The sequence below is a fragment of the Sminthopsis crassicaudata genome, chromosome 3, assembly GCF_048593235.1.
Source record: "Sminthopsis crassicaudata isolate SCR6 chromosome 3, ASM4859323v1, whole genome shotgun sequence".
In the NCBI taxonomy this organism is placed as follows: Eukaryota; Metazoa; Chordata; class Mammalia; order Dasyuromorphia; family Dasyuridae; genus Sminthopsis; species Sminthopsis crassicaudata.
In genome coordinates this window covers 238,508,995-238,529,443 of record NC_133619.1, presented here as the reverse complement: position 1 = coordinate 238,529,443, position 20,449 = coordinate 238,508,995, and the positions used below count along the sequence as shown (strand labels likewise).

The 20,449-nt window shown below is 33.5% G+C and overlaps 1 protein-coding gene across 3 annotated transcripts in view; it reads right to left on the bottom strand.

Moving 5' to 3' along the window:
* P2RY8 (P2Y receptor family member 8) overlaps positions 1-16,350 on the bottom strand; it is a 71,227-nt gene extending 54,877 nt beyond the window's left edge. Inside the window, exons 1-2 of one of the 3 annotated variants that reach the window (XM_074300241.1) lie at positions 15,989-16,350; positions 12,235-12,378 (exon numbers count right to left, since the gene is read on the bottom strand). The gene's annotated coding sequence lies outside the window, so the exon portion shown is untranslated. The remainder of the gene's footprint in view (positions 1-12,234; positions 12,379-15,988) is intronic. The other 2 variants (XM_074300242.1, XM_074300244.1) reach the window with 2 other exon arrangements.
* Between the last annotated feature and the right edge of the window lie 4,099 nt (positions 16,351-20,449).

The window sequence follows — 20,449 nt, the reverse complement described above, 5'->3', positions numbered from 1 at the left end:
TTCGCATTCTCTGAAATTTCAAACCCTAGATATCAAGGAAAGTGATGGGTCTGATTCTTATATACATTTGTGTCTCAGAAAACTCTATTACAAAATAAAAACCACATGTACCTCTTCAAATTACCACCCTGAAAGTTTCTTAAATGACATGTACACCAAGTCTCTCAACAAACTGAAACATTTCTCCCAAACTTTATTTTTTATTTTATTTATCTCACAGATAGATAGTGTTGCACTAAGCTTTTAATCAGCCAAGAGAGTCACATACCTTTTTGCAAAATCTTCCACAGATTTGTGGAAGCAGGATTACATTCTAAAAAGATAAAAAATTATTTACTCAAGAATTCTTACACACACACTGACAAAAAGTTTTGCACCACATGTTCCTTGTCCAAGGTGTAATGTGTGTAGTGGTCACTGATTGGGGAACTAGGCAGGTCAGATAAGCTAATTAAAGGATAACAGAGCTAATGCTTAAAATAAAAAGGGCACATAAGTGAGATTGGGAAGAGAAGGTAAGCAAACAGAAGGAAAAGGGAGAAATTGAGAAAGGAAGAGAAAAGGATAGAAGGGGAGTGGATTACTGAAGTTTTCAGACATTGAGTGACAAGGTCACTTGGCTCGGGTTCACACATTTAGTTAGGATAACTATTTCTTGTTAATTTCCTTTAATTTCAGAATAATGAACAAGATCTCTAAAAAGTATACATAAATCACTTTATTGGTAGGATAAAATGAAGATGTCCTAAAATAGTGTCATTTTATAATACCTAGCTGTTCTGCTAAAAACAAATTTCTGATACAGAAGTCATCTACTAATGACTTACAAAGTATTCCTTTGTTTCAGTACATATGGGGTGTGACCTTGTTTGTAGTCCCTTTCCAGACTCCAGTGAAGACAATCTTTAGTTTTTGGCAAGAATACCTTAGTGATATTCTATCAAGGTTTCACTTGGCTTGAATTGAATGCTTAAATTATGATCTTAAAAATTATATCAACCTCTTACATTTGGCTAAGCTGCTTCAAAGGAGGCAACTAGTGGGTTCACCAGATAGAAAACTGCTTGAAGTTAGGAAAACTTGAATTCATATCCAGTCTCAGAAACTTATTAGATGAATAACTCTTGGCAACTTATCTAACTTCTATTTGCCTTAATGTACAGGAGAAAGAAATAGCAAAGCACTTCACCAAGAAAACCATATGGTACATGGGGTCATGAAAAGTCAAACGTGACTGAACATCAAGCTGCTTCAAAATGACTAGATATACTTTCACCTTTTTTTTTAATAATTGAAAATTATATATTTTTAATTAAAGTTTTTTTTTTAATTTTCAAGACATATGCAAGGATAATTTTTTAACATTAACCCTTGCAAAATCTTGTATTCCAATTTCCCTCCCTTTTCCTACCCCCTCCCCAAGATAGCAAATAATCCAATATATGTTAAACATGTTAAAAATATATATTAAATCCAATATATGTATATATATATATATATATATATATATATATATATATATATATATTTTTTTTTTTTTTCCCCCGAGGCTGGGGTTAAGTGACTTGCCCAGGGTCACATAGCTAGGAAGTATTAAGTGTCTGAGACCAGATTTGAACTCGGGTCCTCCTGAATTCAAGGCTGGTGCTCTATCCACTACGCCACCTAGCTGCCCCTGTACATAATTTAAACAATTATAGATGAAGAAATTAAGGCCTTGGAAGGTAAATAATAATAACAATAATAATAGCATTTCTACCACTATAAAATGCTTTACAAATATTATTTGGTTTTTATCTTTACACCAGCTCTGGGAGGCAGATACTATCATTATTCCTCCATTTTTATAGATAAGGAAACTGAAGTAAAAAGAAGTTACATTTTCAGTCATACAGCTAGCTAATTATGTGAGGCTAGAATTAAATCAGGTCTTTCTTACTTCCAGCACAGTTTTCTATCCACTGTGATACCTAAGAAATTTGCTCAAAATAACACAGTAAGTGCCAGAGGTGATACTTGAACTCAGAACTAGCACTCTTTCAATTGTATTACATTATCTTATCAATCATAAGAAAAGCATATCTCTTTTTGTTGGTAAATGATGTATTAATATAATATCTACTATATTTACATAAATCAAGATTATTATTAATTTATATGATTGTTTAAAAAGTGCAACCTCTTTGAAAATTAAAAATTAAAGATAGAAATAGGGATTGCAACAGCAACCACACAGGCTATACCACTGGGATTTTAACTGGCTTGTTGTGGCTGGTATTTCAGAGAGGCCACCTGCCTTGCTTCCTGTGGGTATGAGTCAAAACCAAAGGACTTAAATGGCTTTGAAAATGAATTGTGCAAAATGGAATTGAAGTGGGTTTTAACCTTACCTAAAATTGCTTTTGTGTTAATTATGCTAGTTGAAGGTAATGAGATTACAAATACTGATGAAAACCTCAGGTTATGAAAAATCATCAAATAAATTCAAACACCAGAATCAGTAGTAGGAAAAACCATTATTTGTTTTGAATTACAGAATCGTTTTCTAGCTTTTTTGAGGCATGTATTTACATTAAGTCAAGTCAACAAGCACTTATTAAATGCTTTCTTTGTGCCAAACAATGTAGTGAGTACTGTAGGTACAAAGAAAAATAAAAACAGTCCTACTCTCAAATAATTCACAAAATAATGAAGGTAGAAAACATGCAAACAACTAAGTAAAGTAGACATACGTAACATAAATTGGAGAAACTCTCAGAGGGAAGGCATTAATATTAAGAAGAACTGGTTAAAGCTTCTTGTAATAAGTGTGATGTGAAATGAAGAGCGGATTAATTCTAGGTTTATAAAATAGCCTGTGAAAATGTAGTGTGAAGAAAATTAAGGTAAAAGAAGACTTGAAAAATAGAAAGAGACCAAGCTCTGAAGGGTTTTAAAAGCCAAATTTACTCATATGCTGCCGAATGGAATTAGAAAAAGTTATAAGACTGATGATACTGAGTCTGCTACAAATTCATGTTATTTAATTTCAATCAGGTCCTCACTTTAGCAAGGCAGTCCTTGTATTCTTCCCTAATTTATTCTTTATCCTACACCTACTGTTATAGTTTCAAACTTTCACCTGTCCCCTAAATCTCCTACATCTCTTTTTTCTCTCATTTTTTTCTGTTGAAAAGCTCAGTTTTGACTTTACTTGAAGTAAAATAGAGGCCAGTGACTGTTAGCCCCCTCTTCTGTCTCAAAACTCCTTAATATTATTAATATTATAATTTTTCTTTCTCCATTATTCCAGTCTTTCAAAAAGATGAACTTTTTCCCCCATTAGGCTAGATTATGTTTTTAAATTACATTCCTTCTTTTCTTCTCCATCAGATTAATCCCCTAAACAATCACTGTTGACATCTTTCATTCTTAGTTTGCCCCTATCTAATGATTCTTTTCCACTTTCAAATCTTCCCAATACTTAAAAAAAGAAAAAAAAAACACCTCACAAGATCCATTCCCTCAATATGTGTCCTCTCTTTTGCTTCCACATTCTCAGGGAAAAGTTGTCACTGTCAAACTTCTCTTCTCTTACTAATTTGCCAGATACTTGCACTCTAATTCCCAATTTCATAACTCAACTGCAACATCACTTCAAATTTTTTAGTGATTTCATAATTATCAAATCTGATAAACTTTTCTCAGTTCTTATTTTTTAAGTCTTGAAGTATTTGATACAACTTACTACCTTTTTTATTCTCTCCTATTTCACTTTTCTTGTCATTGCTCTCTGTTGATTCTTCTACCTTTTTGATCATTTTTAAGTCTCCTTTGCTAGTTCATCATCCATATTATACCACCTGCCTGCAGGTGTTCCATAAAGCTAGGTTCTGTGCCCTCTTCTTTTCTCTCTGACAGACTTTTATTTGGTGACTTAATGAACTTAATTATCATCTCAAATGCAGATGACTCTCAGATCTATATATCCAGCTTTAGTTTTGCATTAGACATTTCAAACTAAATGTACCATAGATATTCCAAATTCAAATTATACAAAACAGAATTCATTATATTTCCCCCCAAATTACTTCTTTTTTGAACTTCTTTTTCCGTTGAAGTATTCCCATCCTTCTAGTCTCCTAGATTCACTACTTCAATGTTATCCTCAACTTCTCAATCTCTCTAACTCTATACAGCCATAACTGAATTTTGTTTCAACTTTCTCATCTCTTACAGTCTGACCACTTTTCAAAACCCACAGCCACTACTCTAATTCAGATACTCATCTCCTCTTGCCCAAGTTATTACAATAGTATCCTCATTGATCTCCCTGCTTTAAGTCTCTTCCTCTCCATTCCATCCTTCATACAATTACCAAGGTGATTTTCCCAAAATGCAGGTTTATTTATTGTCACTCTGTGACTCAGTAAGCTCCAGTGGCTCCCTATTGTCTCAAAAATAAAATATAAACTCTCTTTTGATTTTGAAAGCCCTTTGCAACGTTGTCAGCTTTACTATTATGTTACTCTCCTGCCTTTGCTCTATAGTGCAACCAAATTTAATGCTATGCTAACACACACTCTTTCTATGCCTTCACCTAGCTATCTCATGTGCTTAGAATGCTTTCTTTCCTCATCTCCACCTCCACTATGTTTTCCTCAAGATTCAGTTTCAGTGCCATTTTCTATACGTCTTTCCTGATGACTTCATTGATTAATGCTCTTCCCCCCAAAATTATCTTGCATTTATTTAATATATATTCTATAAGTATTATTATTTGTTTCTATTGTCCTATATCTCTTCTCTCTTTCTTAACTCCCTTAAAAATGCAGTCTACATTGGGTGTTTCTATTTCCTCTCTTCTCACAGTGTTCAAAACCATTATCATTGTGGCTTTTGATTTCTCTCATTTACTGATCTTTAATTTCTCCTGTTTATTGGCTGCTTCTCAGCTTCCTAAAATAATGCCCATGTATTCCTTAATCTGAGAAAATATTCACTTGATGCATCCATCCCCACTAGCTATCACCCCTTATTTCTCTCTTTTGTGGCTAACTTCTTCCTTTCTTCTCACTCTTTCCTTAACTTAAGGTTTACAGCTTTATCATTCAACCAAAATTACTCTTTAAAGCTACCAATGATTTCTTAATTGCCAAAGTTAATATCCTTTTCTCTATCCTCACTCTTCTTCATTTCTGAAGTATTTGACACTGTTAATCATCTTTTCCTCTTGGGGTTTTTGTGATATTGTTCTCTTTTGGTTTTCCTCCCAACTATCTGATTGCTTCTTCTAAGATTCCTTTGCTGAAACAATTGTTTGGACACATATGCATATATTGTATTTAATTTATACTTTAACATATTTAACATGTATTGGTTAATCTGCCATTGGGGGGGGAGGGAAGGGGAAAAAGTAGAACAAAAGGTTTGGCAATTGTCAATGTTGTAAAATTACCTATGCATATATCTGGTAAATAAAAACTATTTAAAAAAAAAAGATTCCTTTGCTGGCTCTTTAATTATATCACATCCACTAAACATAAGTAGCCACCAAGACTTTATCCTGGCTCTCTTATCTTTTCCCCTTACACTATTTCATTTGTTAGATAGATAACTTATTCTCATTAGCTCCCATGAGTTCAATGTAGTCTGAGGTTTTCTCCTTAATTATAATACATTACTAGTTTCTTTTTACACATGTGGAACAGGATGTCACGTAGTTATTTCAGTTTCAGCATGTACAAAGCAGAACTCATTATCTTTTCTTATAACCTCTCTACCCTCTTTCCCAACTACTCTATTATTATCAAGGGCCTACCATCTTTTTAGTCATCCCAACTTGGTTATAGTATGTTATCATCAATTTCTCATTCTTCTCTACATATCCAATACATTGGTAAATTTTGTCATTTCTATTTTTACAACATACATGCATGTTGTCATATACACACATGTTTCTTTTCTATACATATGCAGTCTCTTCTACTCACCTTTTGATTGGACTTTTGTAATATCCATCTAGATGGTCTTCTTACTTCAAGTCTCTCCTCATCCAATCTATTTTTCTTTTCTTTTCTTTTCTTTCTTTTCTTTTTTTTTTTCCTGAGGCAATTGGGGTTAAGTGACTTGCCCAGGGTCCCGCAACCAGGAAGTGTTAAGTGTCTGAGGCCAGATTTGAACTCAGATCTTCCTGACTTCAAGGCTGGCGCTCTATCCACTGGGCCACCTAGCTGCCCTCCAATCTATTTTTCACTCAAGAACCAAAGCCACTTTTCTAAAGCCATAGTCTGATCATGTCACCTTCCATTCAACACACAATAAATCCTAGTAACATTTATTATCTACAGGATCAAATGTTAAGTTTATTGTCATTTAAAGCTCTTTATAATACATCCTTCCTACCTTTTAATTCTTCTCATACATCACATTCCTCCACACACTCTACAATCCAACTACCCTGACCCATTTGCTATTCCTCTTTTAGAGTATTCCATCTCCTGTCTGTGTATATTTTTATTGGTTATTCCCTTCATAGAAAATGATCTGCCCCCTCTTTGTAGTGGCCAGAAACTGGAAACTGAGTGGATGCCCATCAATTGGAGAATGGCTGAATAAATTGTAGTATATGAATGTTATGGAATATTATTGTTCTGTAAGAAATGACCAACAGGATGATTTCAGAAAGGCTAGGAGAGACTTACATGAATTGATGCTGAGTGAAGTGAGCAGGACCAGAAGATCATTATACACTTCAACAGTACTATATGATGATTAATTCTCATGGACGAGGCCCTCTTCAACAATGAGATGAACCAAATCAGTCCAATAGAGCAGTAATGAATTGAACCAGCTACACGCAGCAAAAGAACTCTGGGAATTGACTACTAACAACTACATAGAATTCCCAATCCCTCTATTTTTGTCTGGGGGAAGGGGTGGGGGAAAGGAGGGGAAAAGTTGGAACAAAAGGTTTTGTAACTGTCAATGCTGAAAAATTACCTATGCATAAATTTTTTGTAAAAAAAAAAAAGAAAAGAAAAGAAAAAAGAAAATGATCTGCCACCTCACTAACACCTCTTAGCTCTCGAGGTTTCCTTCAAATCTCAGCTCAAATCTCACCTGCTGTAAGATATTCTGCCAATAACCCCAACTCTTAGTGGCCTCTTCTCTTAGGTCCCCGTTTACTCTGTATACATCTTGTAAATACCTTGTTACTTACATGTGCTATAAAGTCAGCTCCTTAGTTTTTCCTTTCTTTGTATTCCCAGAACTTGGGATAGGCTCTGGAACATAGTAAGCTCCTAATAAATGCTCTACTTTAATGTCTAACATCATCTTTCTGAGAGAATGTAAGTTCTTTAAATATACAGATTGATTAGTTTTCTCTCACTATCCCCAGTGTCTACTTTATTTTCTGGAATATGGTAGAATTAATAACAAATAACTAATTTAAATTAACTTGTATTTTAATTTCAAAAGAGATTTACCTTCTCTCCCTCCTACCTTTCTTGTCTTCCACTGAGAAGACAAGAAAAATAAAACCCCAGTACAAATATGTATAGTTTAGCAAAATATATCCTTGCACTGGCCATGTTTCTAAAAAACGTCTTAATGTACATTCAGAATCTGTCACTAATCATAACACAGATAGCATGTTTTATCATGAGTCCTCTGGAACTGTGGCTATATCTTGTATTGATCAGAATTCCTAAGGCTTTCAAAGTTGTTTGCCTTTACAATACTATTGTTATTACATAAATTGGAGTGATTTTACTTAATTTACTCTGCATCATTTCAAACATGTTTTCCCCTATTTCTCTAAAATCATACCCTTCCTTTCTTATATCACAATATTAGCAGATACATGTTGATTGACTAATTATCTGATTCTATTCTCTCTTTTACTTTATATCCAATGATCACATCTTCTGCAATTAACCTCTACATCATTTCTTATATCAGAGCTCTCTTGTTATTTTTTCCACGGTGACGGTAAAGGTCCTTATTATCACTCACAAAGATCTTTGCAATAGGTTCTTTTTTTTTTTAATTTTAATTTTATTTTATAATTATAACATTTTTTTTGACAGTACATATTCATGGGTAATTTTTTACAACATTATCCCTTGCACTTACTTCTCTTCAGATTTTTTCCCTTCCTCCCCCAACCCCCTCCCCCAGATGGCAAGCAGTCTTATATATGTTAAATATATTACAGTATATTCTAGATACAATATATGTGTGTAGAACCGAATTTTTTGTTGCACAGGAAGAATTGGATTCAGAAGATAAAAATAACAGTTTACATTCATTTCCCAGTGTTCCTTTTCTGGATGTAGCTGGTTCTGTCCATCATTAATCAATTGGAATTGGATTAGCTCTTCTCTATGTTGAAGAAATCCACTTCCATCAGCATACATCCTTGTACAGTATCATTGTTGAAGTGTATAATGATCTTCTGGTTCTGCTCGTTTCACTCAGCATCAGTTGATGTAAGTCTCTCCAAGCCTCTCTGTATTTCTCCTGTTGGTCATTTCTGCAATAGGTTCTTAATAAGAGCTTCTTCTTACTGCTAATCTTTATCTACATTTCATTCTACTCCATTCCCCCCCCCCCACCAACATCTCTAGTCTTGAATCATCTTTCTATCAATGTTATAGATTTGATCACATTAATCTTCTAATCAAAAAATCTTCAGTGGCTCTTTACATGGCCTACTTTGTACAAACTGGAATGATTCTACCTTTGTAGCTTTAGTTTACATTACTCTCTTTTAGATATTCCATACTCCATTGATAATGTAGGACTCCACTTCTCTGCCTTTATTTATATTCTTGTCAATGCCTGAAATGGCTTCCTTTTGGTTAGTCTACTTAATGAATCCATTAAAATACTACTCACATGATCTTAAAGAAGGTAAAGGGACCTGTATGTGCAAGAATGTTTGTGGCAGCCCTCTTTGTAGTGGCCAGAAACTGGAAACTGAGTGGATGCCCATCAATTGGAGAATGGCTGAATAAATTATAGTATATGAATATTATGGAATATTATTGTTCTGTAAGAAATAACTAGCAGGATGATTTCAGAAAGGCCTGAAGAGACTTACATGAACTGATGCTGAGTGAAATGAGCAGGACCAGGAGATCGTTGTATACTTCAACAACAATACTATATGATGATCAATTCTGATGGCTGTGGCCATTTTCAATAATGAGATGAACCAAATCAGTTGCAATAGAGCAGTAACGAACTGAACCAGCTATACCCAGCAAAAGAACTTTGGGAGATGACTATGAACCACCACATAGAATTCCCAATCCCTCTATTTTTGTCCTCCTGCATTTTGGATTTTCTTCACAGTCTAATTGTACACTATTTCAAAGTCTGATTCTTTTTGTACAGCAAAACAACTGTTTGGACATGTATACATATATAGTATTTAATTTATACTTTAATATATTTAACATGTATTCGTCAACCTGTCATCTGGTGGGGGGGGTAAGAGGGGAAAAATTGGAAGAAAAGGTTTGGCAATTGTCAATGTTGTAAAATTACCCATGCATATATCTCATAGATAAAAATTATTAAAAAAATACAACTCACATTTTGACTTTTCTACAACATTTTCCTATGGAGAATTTTTAGTGGCTTTGGAACTTCACATATTCACTTCTCAAGTGCACTTATTTTGTAATTCTATAAATTCTAGTTATCTCTATCTGCATCTTATCTCTTTATTGAACTGAAACCTTTATGAGAGTATAATTACCTAAATTTTGCATTTTTCCCTCTATTAAGTACCTTGAAAACAGCAGTTGCTTTAATGTTGGGTAAATAAATATTTTATCTCCCCAATGAACATGTTAACTTTTTGATCATATGTTATGACTCTACTATGCATCCATGATAAGTGCCTCTTGATGTTAAATAAATATATATTAAGTTGAATAAAGGAATTGCTGATCTCAGAAAAGATTAAACATACTTTTTAGTTTAATCTGCATTTTTAAATATGTTTCAATAATCAGCAAAACAAGAAATCAAGCCCTGATTTATGGCTTTACTGATTTCCAAAGTGTGAATGTTCACGTTGAAAATATTACAGTAAGCTTAGGTAGTTTGAGCTGGCTACAGAATACTCCTTGGATATAAATTTAACTCTGGTTTAAAAGCATATTTGTATAGTAATCTTATTATTGGAAATGAAAACATTGGCTTGTTTTGCGGGGAGGGAATTATTGAGAGACAGAGAGCACAGCTCTTATCACTTCCTCTTTGGGAACTATTCAACTGGAAGTCCTCCTTAAGGACTCTCCAGGGCTTCCTTGTCTACCATCTAGATGGCTTCCATCTTTAAGAAAGAACATGTAATAAGACAACCCTACTTCAGATTACTAAGAGAAAGGACTTGGAAGACTTGAGAGGGCAGGCAGTCTCCAAAATATTCCTCCTCCCAGCTTGCAAGTCCAGAGACTTTAAGGAAATTCCCCTTGGATAAGATCCTAGACTCTCTTTTAGCTGAGCTAATTTTCTTGTTTCCAATGGGAGAGCTCCTCACTCTATATTATTTGGTATATACTCACCTACATATACCTTTTCTTATTTTTGTCTTGCTATAATTTGGATAAATGGATTTCTTTGCTATTTATTATGTGTGTTCATTATGGAACTGGTATTTGGTGGGAAAGGGATTAAACCTTGGTTATACAGCTTGGTATCCCCCTGCTTCCCAAAATGACAGTAATCAAAAGCTAGCTTGAATCCAGTCATATTCCCAAAATGAACAATATTTAAAGAACAAATACATATATTCTAGCCCAGTACCCCCTCTCTCTAAGGAGAGCTGTGTGGTGGGCCTTAACTCCAATCTTTTACTTCCCCCTTCCTGGAAGGAGTGAAATTCTCCTTTGGAAGTGGAGAGATTCTGCTTCCTTTCAAGCTACACATGTGACCTCCCTCCCATGTGGATCCTCTCTACACATATGATTCTCACTCTCTTACTATTGTAATTCTTTGTTGTTCAGCCTTCATTTTTGAAGAGAACCAATGGCATCAAGGGGGTTACTTGAAAGTGAATCAGATTAAATGAGATAGGGTTCTTCTGCAAAGTCATCAGCTTTACTTTCTCCTCCAGAGTAATCAGTCATGATGACTGGCTATGGTACTTTGCCCTTTTTAAACTCTTTCCTAGGTTTTAGTTTTACTAACATGAATAAAACTAACTAAAACATCCTTTTCCACCTCCCAATTGTCCATCATTACCTAAAAATGCTGCAACATGAGAACTGCTAGAGATTTGAGAGTCCCTCAAAAATACAATGGAAAATATGAGTAATCTCAATATAATAGATACCACCAACTGAGCTACAAGGAAACCATATAACCTTTGTGTTTGCTTCAAATTTAGCATATTTTTAAACTGAATATTATTTAAAACATCTTCTAGTGCAGTTTTCAAGTAATCCCTTGTAAGATACACATTTTCAAAGGCACAAAATTATTGATGTTGCTCTATCTTCTTTATAGAGATAGTAACCAATATTGTCAGAAAAGCAAAACTGATTGTAGAATAATCTAAGAAAAATGAAGAAAAAGCTTAAGTGTTTGGGCTTTTGCCAATTTTCTTTTGAGTCTGAGAGGAAATAGGAAGTTCTTTCAGACAACATTTCTGAAGTTGTGCAATAAAAGTCAATGCTCATCCTTACATTTAAGACAATGATCTTAAATGATCATTTTGCAAAAATTAGAAGTAGCTAAGTGATACAGTGGCTATGACACTGGACATGGAATCAGGAAGACCTGAATTCATATTCCATCTCAGACACTTAATATTTATACAACCCTGGGAGTTATATGACCTAGTCTGCCTCAGATTCCTCAGATATAAAATGTGGATAATAATAGTGACCTACTTTACAAGGTTATTGTGAGGATGAAATGAGATATATTTGTAAAGCTCTGTGCAAGCCTTGAAGCACTATATAAATGCTAGCTACTAACATTACTTGTAAACAGGTCATTCTGTTACACTGGGACTCAGTTTCATTGTCTGTAAAATGGGAAAAATTTTACTATTAAAGTACTTTTTATTTTTAAATTGCATTTTGATTTGACTTGTTGAGGTTACAATGAGAGAAAGATCAAAACCAAGAGTAGGCCTTAGCAATACTTTCTCACTCAGGCCCAGATGCTTTCAATATACTATCCTTGCATTTCTATAAAGCAGAAAGAATATTATTGCTCTATAGGTACCTTTATCATGAATCTCTTTGTGTCCAGGCCCTCACCTTAAGTCATATTTTAAGTCTTTCCAGCTTGGCAGGACTTCCTGGAGTTTATGCTTACTGAAAGGGATTTTTGAGAACTAAGATCCATCTTCAAGCCATGAAGAGACACCTAAGTAAAATTGTAATGAAAGTATAAATAGACAATAAATAATATAGAGACAGTGGTATTAACAGTTAATAGTGTAATCACTTGCTATATTAATTTCGACATCCATCCCACCCATTCCATCCATCTATCTATCATTTTAGCTCTCTTCTTTCTCTGTCTGTGTCTGTATCTATCTGTCCCTCCCTCCTTCTCTCTCTCTCTCTCTCTCTCTCTCTCTCTCTCTCTCTCTCTCTCTCTCTCTCTCTCTCTCTCTCTCTCTCTCTCCTCCCCCTCACAACCTCTATACTTTTTTTTTAAACAAAATTCAGACTCTTACTCCGATTTACATGTTGATACAACCACAGAATCACCATGCAAATATATGTCTCAGGATAAAACAAATAATTTTTTCAATCCTTTTGTTTCCACTTAACAGAATGTAAATATCTATACTAGGAATACTCCACTCTTCTTCAGAATCCTCATTGATTTACATCGGACATTTTTCCCTGACTCAAGTTTGTGCATAATTTGTACACTTGAGCTCATCCTTGGACTTGAACTTTAAAGACAGAGAAATGCAGAGAGAAAGGAGATGGAGACATGTACAGATATGGGTTCTAAGAGATGCCTTTGCATTTGTGCAATTATACCCTTTAGAGTGCCATGGGTATGGAGGAATTAGAGTTATATGGAGACACAGAAAAAGGAGTTCTATTGCTAGATAGACAGGGAAAAATGGATCAGCATAGCAGGAAGTCACAATGTGGAAGAACAGAAAGGACATAACTCTTTTTTAGTACTCATGAGTCATGAATCCTGTGTACATCCTGATGGAACATGGGACTCACATCAATATTGATTGGCTGTTTAGAAACCCCAAATTCTTTCTTGCCAAAAGTAGCACTGTTCTCAGGGTAGTAAAATGTCTGGAAGACTACATGAGTTATCGGAAAACAGAGGTTCTCCAGAGGGCAATAAAGAGTTGCTTGGCTCCCTAAGCAACTGAAATACTTTCTCTATGTGATTGGAGATGGCCTGAAGTAATCTTACAGGTCCCTAGAACCCATCAGATGGGCTTCAAGCTTATGGTCTTGAGTATTTTATCATGTTAAATAAGGCCTAGCTTATATTCATTATTTTGTTAGCTTACATCCTTGCATGGAAAAGAAAAGAAATTTTAAGGAAAGAAATGAAGACAAAAGCTGAATTATGAAATGCCCAGAAGACAACCCAAATACAATTAATATAAGCATTCAGAAATTGAATTGAGACTGGCAGTCCAAGAACTGTGCTGCTTAGACAATGATTGCAACAAATATATTTTGACCAAACAGCAATACCTGAGAAAAACCCACCTAATAGACCTTGGGCATTTATTTAGTGGATTATTATTTTTTTTTTGAGGCAATTGGGGTTAAATGACTTGCTTTGGGTCACATAGTAGGAAATGTTAAGTGTCTGAGGCCAGATTTAAACTCAAGTCCTCCTGACTTCAGGGCTGGTGCTCTAACCACTGCACCATCTACCTGCTTATACTGGATTATTCTTTATTTAGAATTATAGATTGATAGAACATTCCACTCCTTAACTTTACATATGAAAACACTGAAGTTCAGAGATGGTAAGTGCTTTCTTTACAAGACCTCAAAACTGCAAATCTTTATATCTTTAAACAAACCTTTTAGGTTTCATTGGTTACCCATAATCAGGAAATGACCTAGTGCTTTGAGTTCTTTCTTCACATAACAGTGAAAATACCAACATGCTGATTGGGTTGATGTTAAGTAAACAAAATGAGTCATTCAATATAAAAACTATAACATGGGATTCACAAACTTGCTGAATAGCTCTGGATTATGTTTTTCAGTCTACCATGTTTCAATTTTTTAAAATTTTTTTTCAAGGATAAAATGATACATATGTCACTTTCAGTCATATTCAGAGTAGATAGAACTTTTAAAATGCAAATTATTATATTGCCACTTATTTCTTCTTCTTGATTTCTCTACGTAGCTCCTTATTCTGGAGATGCTAGGTCTATAGCATCCTACTCTTGACATATTTGGTTCTTTTGAGAATGAAGGATGAACAACAATTATATCCAAACAGCACTTTTTAAGTGTAAAACTTTTGAGAGAATATTATTACAAAAAAGATATATCATTTTAAAGTTTGCAAAGCCCTTTTTCTATGCATTTAAGCTTTAGAAACTAAAAATGTCAGTAAGACTTTGGGGACATCCTATGTCATTCCATTTGATCCTTATAATAACCCTGTGACATAAGTAAGACAGATATTGTCTTCCTCATTCTACATGTAAAGAAAATGAGACTCAGAGAAGTTAAATAAAAGAATTAATAAGTATCAACTATAGAACTCAAATTCTTCAAATCCTATCTCCTCTAACTCCAAGTCTGAATCTTTTCCTACTACATAAGGATACTGAGTTAATTTTTAAGAAGGGATAATATTTTTATAGTCTTTAAAGTTCTGAAACAGAAGTAAGATTAAGTTTTTTAATCAAAATAAAGAATTAGAGCAGGATTTCTCTGATTCATTTAAAAAATAGCAAAGCTTATCATCACACATTTAGTGAATACTTATTTGAATATTACATTAAGAACTTGGTTGAAATAGTTTTTTTTTTTTTTGTTTTGTTTTGTTTTGTTTTTACCAATGGATATGATATCTACACTACAGTCCCAGAAGTCTGCTTTGCTGGCTCTTGAAAATACCTCTCAGCATAAACAGCATCTATATATGTCAGATTTTTTTTTGTTTAAACTTATTTTTTGTTAAAGGGATGATTATGTTAAAGAAATAGTAATGGATGGTCACTGGAAGGCAACAAAGTTTTTTGTTTTGTTTTGTTTTGTTTTAAGCATTGCTAAATGAGTTTTTTTTTTAAGAAAAAAAAATGACATACCTCTAACTACTTGAAGATACATTAAAAATCAACCAAAAATATGAAATCTCAACCCATGATTTGGAAAAATAAAAGTATGTAGTTTTGTTTCATCAACCCCTATTGAGACCCAAATCTATGCACATAGTCCCTTTTTAAATTATAAATTTGCAAAATTAGGATCTAGTTATCTGTAGAATGTTCCTATTATTCTTTGTGGAATAACTACAACTGATAAAGAGACATATGTGACACAAATTTATAAACCAAATTATTATAGAGAATTTTGGTCTCAGATTAGATACCAGCTGAAATGTTTGTATCATCTTTCCAATCTTTGTATATTTGGCTTCATTTGTCTATCTTCAAGGAGTGCAATATTTCTTCAGGAGAAAATCCTTCTTGCAGATCAGTTTCTTCAAAATATTATAAAGAAATGTCCCTAGTGACTTAGTGACAACTCACAGACCATTGCATGCCTAATTTATGCATTCCTTCTAATGCTTTTAAACTTTTATTAATTATGAGCTCTCTTTTAATGCACCCCTAAAGAAAGATGGAACTTTCCCTTCATATTCAACTTCTCTAATCTACTTCTTCCATCACCTTTTCCCACCAATACTCCCCTACCTCCATACATGCAGAACTGTTCATACAAGGCATAGGCAATCCTTACACATTCCCAATTAAAAATATAAAGAAAATAAAACTTAGTCTGCTTACCTTCATCTTAGCATGGAATTTCTTTAAAGTCAGAAAATATTAACAGTTACTTATTTGTCAAAGCACTTTACCCAGGAAGTGATCTTGCAGGAGTCAACAGTTTGAAGAGTCTCTTAATTTGACAGTACTTTAGTCTTCATTTCAGAATATGTGACGTCCCTCATTTGTTGTGAAGTCTTTCTAATATTTCAAGTTGATGGATGTGAATCACATTAATCTAATTGATTTCATACTTCAGAAAAAAAAATGCTAATCTCAACACTAGAGCAGAATACCATGACTGGTACTAACATATAGTCAGAGATGAAACTATTTTTGAAATTTCCTGTTTAACTCTGTGCTGACAATTACACGGTGCCAAGTTCATCAGAGCAAAACATGTCCAGAATTGGTGACATGCCACTTGCTTCTCTTTTATAAGCACACTTCCTCTCTGCACTGAATTCCTCAAATCATATCTTGGATAGCTATAGACTGTTCAAAATTATCTGAAGCAATTTGGGCAAAACAGGTTTCTGTACCCTTTCTTATTTGAGTAGTGAAAGCCCCTGTAACAAGATTTGAAAGAACCCATTTCCTTAAGTTTAGACTATAAATGTTATGCACCCAATTTGAATTTTGTGTTAGGTAGAACATTAATTCTTGGGCTTTTTTATTTTTGTCTTTTTTTTTTTCTTTAGAGTTTAGAGTTCTGAAAATGTCCCCATTACAATATCCTTTGGATGTGTAGAGAAACATCATATCTAATTTGCAGTATAATTTTTTTTTTTTTTTTACAAATTGAAAACTAATTCTCTTTTTAATTATTTTCCTTCAATTAAATGTAAATAATTTTTAAACATTCATTTAAAAAGTTTAATTCAAAATTCTCTTCCTCCTTTCGTCCTTCCCCCCTTCCTTGAGAAGGCAAGTAATTTTACATAGACTATACATGTACAGTCATGCAAAACATTTCCCAGCATTAACTATAATGAAGACAAACCCCCCTCCCAAGAAAAATAAGAAAGTTGTTTGTTTGTTTGTTTGTTTGTTTTGTTTTTAAATCTGATTCTATCAGTTCTTTAATAGGAGTAGATAGTATATTTCATCACAATTCCTTTGAAATTGTCTTGGATGATTGTATTGTTGAGAATAGCTAAGTCATTCATAGTTGATCATTTTAATTGCTGTTATTATGTTCAATATTTTTCTTGGTTCTGCTCACTTTGTATCAGTTCACGCAAGTCTTCTTAAGTTTTTCTGAAAGAATTTTGCTTACTATTTTTTAAACCACAATAGTATTCCATCACAGTCATATACCATAATTTTTTTTAGCTATTTTCCCAATTGATGGCTATCTTTTCAATTTCCAATCTCAATGCCATCACAAAAAAAGAGCCATTATAAATATTGTTATGTATATAGGTCCTTTTCCTTATATCTCTTTGAAATACAGATCTAGTATTTCTGGGTCAAAGTTTTATATCTCTTTGTATATAGTTCCAAATTGCCCTCTAGAATGGTTGGACCAGTTCACAACTCTATCAAATGTGCATTAGTGTCCCCATTTTTCTACATACTCTCAAATGTTTGTCATTTTCCTTTTCTGTCACATTAGTCAATCTGATAGGTGTGAAGCAATACCTCAGATCTGTTTTAATTTGGACTGTTCTAATCAATTGTAATTATAGCATTTTAAAATGATTATAAATTTGATTTCTTCTGAAAACTACTTGTTCAAATCCTTTCATATCATTAATCAATTGTGGAATAATTCAGTTTTATATATTTGTTCCCTACATGTTTGAGAAATAAGGTTTTTTTAATCAGAGAAACTTAAGGTAAAATATTATTTCTCAGTTTCCTACTTTCCTTCTAATCTTGGCTGCATTGATTTTATTTGTGCAAAATCTTTTCAATTTAAAGTATCTATTTTACAGTCTTTAATGGTTTCTATCTCTAGTTTGGTCATAAATTCTGCTCACAACAGATAAAATTTTCCATGCTTCCCTAATTTGGCTATATCATTACTATTTTGACTATATCTTGGTATAGAGTTTAAAAGTTTGGCCTATACTTAGTTTCTACCAAAGTGTGTTCCAGTTTTTCCAATTACTTTTTTGGAGGGTGAAATACTGAGCTCAAATTTCAAAACCTTGAATCTTCATGTTTCTTGAACATTAGATTAATAAGGTTACTCACTACTGTACATTATGCACCTAATATATCCCATTGATACATTGTTCTATTTCTTAGCCAGTATTAGATTTTTTTCTTTTTTTTTCCCTTTTTAAAAATTAATTTTATAATTATAACTTTTTTTGACAGTACATATGCATGGGTAATTTTTTACGACATTATCTCTTACACTCACTTCTGTTCCGAATTTTCCCCTCCTTTCCTCCACCCCCTCCCCTAGATGGCAGGCAGTCGGATACATGTTAAATATGTTACAGTATATCCTAGATACAATATATGTGTGCAGAACCAAATTTTTTTGTTGCACAGGAAGAATTGGATTCAGAAGGTAAAAATAACCTGGGAAGAAAAACAAAAGTGCAAAAAGTTTACACTCATTTCCCAGTGTTTCTTTTCTGGGTATAGCTGATTCTATCCATCATTGATCAATTGGAACTGAATTAGATCTTCTCTTTGTTGAAGATATCCAATTCCATCAGAATACATCCTCTTACAGTATTGTTGTTGAAGTGTATAATGATCTCCTGGTTCTGCTCATTTCACTCAGCATCAGTTTATGTGAGTCTCTCCAAGCTTCTCTGTATTCATCCTGCTGGCCATTTCTTACAGAACAATAATATTCATAACATTCATATACCATAATTTACCCAACCATTCTCTAATTGATGGGTATCCATTCATTTTCCAGTTTCTAGACACTACAAAAAGGGCTGCTGCAAACATTTTGGCACATACAGGTCCCTTTCCCTTCTTTAGTATTTCTTTGGGATATAAGCCCAATAGTAGCACTGCTGGGTCAAAGGGTATGCATAGTTTGATAACTTTTTGGGCATAATTCCAGATTGCTCTCCGGAATGGTTGGATTCTTTCACAACTCCACCAATAATGCATCAGTCCCAGTTTTCCCACATCCCCTCCAACATTCATCATTATTTTTTCCTGTCATCTTACCACTTTATAATGAGGAAATTGTGGGAATTTAATGAATCATATTAACTCTATGTTGTGACTCAATTCTTGATCTAGATCAGTTCTCATTCTATTCAATAATAAGTCTAGTTTAATTTCCTTCTTATGAGAAAACTTTATTCAATTATGGGAATTATGAGAAAATGTTACTGCATTGTTTAAACCTCACCTTGCATGATTAGGACATTAGATCACTTCTTCCTATTGCTTAGAGATCTTTCACTAAGGACTTTGGTTATGCTATTCAGAAACCAATCAGATCTGAAGATTAATACACAAGGATTTTCTCACAATTATTTATCTCAAGCAACACATGTGTCTTATTTGAAAATTGGCCTTGTATTAGTCAATCAGTTATTGTTTCTATATTCCTTTGATTAACTACAGACATTTGAATGGAGTGAGATACCTCTAATTTCAAGGAATTACACATTTGCTATCTTTCTCTCAACTTGGAAAGTCCATAATCTTTCCTCTAATTAGAAATCAGATCACCTAATTTTGTATTTGATTATTTTTTTTAATTAATTGGTCTTATTTGATTATTTGTTTTTAATACATAAAACCCAGTTTCTGCCTGTATTCAGGATCCAGTGCCAAGCTAAGGAGGCTTGTCTTTATTTCTAATGAAATTGACATGTGTAGTTAATAAATTGATATGCCCTGAAACTTAGATCTTTCTTTCCTTAGTTATATCAGATTTCAACTTTGACAGTAATATAGTTTGAGATCTCATACTGCTGGCCACCTTCCTTCACATTATTTTTTCATTGATATTCTTGACCTTTGTCTTCAGACAAATTTTGCTATTATTTTTTTCTTGCTCTCTAAACTGTTTTTTTTTGGGGGGGGGTAATTTGCTTGATATGGCACTGAATAAGTAACTTAATTTAGGTAGAATGGTTGTTTTTATTACATTATTCAACCTATAAATGAACAATCAATATTTCTCTAATTATATGATTTGTCTTTATTTGTGTGAAAGTATGTTATAATTACTTTCTTGGATTTTCTTGGATTTATTTTTATATTCTGCAACTGGCTGAAGTTCTTATAGTAAGTATTAACATAATTTCAGTTGTCCTTTCACTTTGAAACAAAAAATTCAATTATTTGTTTCAGTAACTCAGGATCCTCCTTGATATGTGTCATGGTTACAGTATAACCCTCATGATCTTATGGTCTTCCTGTGGCAGCTCATCACATTTTCTTCCTATATTGCTCTCACAATTTCATGTAACATTTTCTCCTGATTCTATGAACTCTGGCTGCTCCTCTGTTTTTCACAATTCCTTCAGCCAGGATGGTGGATCT